A 2,605-nucleotide genomic window follows, 5' to 3' on the forward strand; every position below is an offset into this window, starting at 1 on the left:
CTGTTTAGGGTTTACCATTATAACTTAACCTGATCTGTAATATTTCGTAAAATAAGTCTAATCCTTCGGGCCAGCCCTAGGAGAGCTGTTAATCAGCTCAGTGGTCTGGTAAAACTAAGGTATACTTAACCTACACAAGTACAATATTTTGTTAGCCGTTCAGACATTTTCATATCCTAATAACAAATCGTACTGCCTTGTTTTCCCTGATGATGCCTTACTGAACTCGCAGATAAAATGCCGTAGCTTAAGACTCATTTTATTATGTTAAGGTATGATAAAACCTTTGTCATTTGTATGGATACCGTTGAGATGAGGCAGTGAAACAAGTGTGGGGGAACATTCCCAATCTGCATGGAATGTGGGGTATAACTCACCTTCCCCACCTTTCCTTACAGCACTTGGGGGTTTCCTGTACTCCCATTGGCTACCCAGTTAGCTCAGTGATCCAGTTAAACTACTTAATAATGATGATAATCCTCACCTCCCATCATCCACTTGTGCTCCATATTTTCTTCTTTCAGGAGTATTGAGTTTGATATTTTAAGTCCTCTTTCATAGCTTCAATTAATTAGCTCTGCTCATTAATTAAGTTATAAATGATTTGTTTAACCAGACCTCTGAGCTTATTAATTAAGGACTCATCTAGATACATAAAGGGTAATCCAGCCAGATTGGCCACAGGACAAGTTTGCTGGTCAACCCTGTAATCCAAGGTCCTGAGATTTTAACTACAATTCATCTCCCCGAATAGCTCATAAGGAATCTTCCGGAAGAAAGCAAATCCAGTTGGATCATCTTAAACTGGTTCATTTTATACACTATCTGACCCCATATGAATATTGCCTCTGTAGCACATCTCAGTTTCTACTGAGAAGAAGGCCGACGTGTATTTGTTTCTTATATGGGTGCTTTTGAAAGATAGAGAGTATATATGTATATAATTTAGTATATATATATATATATATATATATATATATATATATATATATATATATATATATATTATATATATATATATATATATATATATATATATATATATATATATATATATATATATATATATATATATATATAATATATATATAAAGAGTAAAAGTAAAGTCATTGATGGATAACATAATCATACAAGAAGTGCATTTACATTTATACTATCCTTGTACTGTCCATCAGTGAATTAACTTTTAGTACCCACAGGATAGGCAGCAGGTAGCCTTCCTCAACTGCTTACAGTACCTTTGATATAAATTTACAGGTATTATTACATAAATAAAAGCCTTTATATAATATAAAATAACATATACGCAATCATGCTCCTGTAAGTCTTACAGTTGCATTTGTTACCTTCACTTTTGTGCAATGGAACAATGATTTTCTCTTACTCATTTAGAATTATTCCTTCATCTAGACATACCATACAAACCCTGGTTAGCCACTTAATCTTATTATCACCGCTGTATCATATCATCTCCTTGTTGTCCCATCATTTCCTGGCTTCTTTCCCATCTTCATCCTCTTATTTTCCCTCATTACTTCCACAGCAGTCGCTTCCATGAGCTTACTCAAACTTCCTCTTAACTCCATTCATGCATCGTTCACCTCTGTCTTACACATACAACAAATCTTCAAAATACTCACTTCATCAACACATGACTGTATTAACTTTAGACGCCTCTCCATTTGCATCTTTCATTTGGAGATCTATTTCCTCATCAACCTTTCTCTCTGTTTATGTTTCCCTGTAATACAACTCCTGTGATCATTTTTTGGAATTTTATAAACTCCTTTACTCCTACCCCCTTGTGTCTTCACATTTGTCCCATGTTTCATCCGTTTTCTTATCATATGTTGTCACTCCCTCATGTCCTCGCATTTGCCCCATGTTTCATCCGTTTTCTTATCATATGTTGTCGCTTATTTTGTACTGAAAAACTTGTCTTCATTTCATTTACAGCCACATTTTCCATTCTTCTTTCCAACTTGAATTTATTTTGATCTTAAATTTGCTTAAGCCAAATAATGAATACATACATCCCCTATAGTCTGTCCAGAATGTCATGAAACTTCCTAGACTTTTAATCTGGCTCAAGCTAATCCCAGCATCCTTCTATCCAGGTCCATTGTTCCAGTTGTAAAATCTCCTTTCCAGTCCCATACAGTCATAAATGTTTCTTGATAGCAGTCCATAAAGTTGATTGCTTTGTTTATTTCTACAAACATGTATGTAAAAAATTTTTCAGGAACAGTGCAAGGACAATATAGAGTATGAGAGACAAGGAAGTGTCCTTTAACACACATAATAGTTCAACTTCCAAGAGGACATCCTCGATTATACCTGGCTCCAGTGTATGTTATGAAGGCAGTTGTTTTCTGTTTTGTTTATAGCTTTTACATAAAGATTCTCTGCATCCACTAAATCCATTATTTTCTTTCACTTCAAGTAGGATACTATCTGACGTTGGAATTTCCTTTCTAACATGGTAATTAAGAACTATTCGTTGTAAAATACATGGATCAAATTCATTAGTGTTGGTTACAGTTGGTGGTCTTTTCCTTTTCTTTATGTTGAAAATGGAAGCCTCAGTTTCTTCTAAGCTGGTTT

Source organism: Macrobrachium rosenbergii, chromosome 6 (assembly GCF_040412425.1).
Source record: "Macrobrachium rosenbergii isolate ZJJX-2024 chromosome 6, ASM4041242v1, whole genome shotgun sequence".
Taxonomy (NCBI): domain Eukaryota; kingdom Metazoa; phylum Arthropoda; class Malacostraca; order Decapoda; family Palaemonidae; genus Macrobrachium; species Macrobrachium rosenbergii.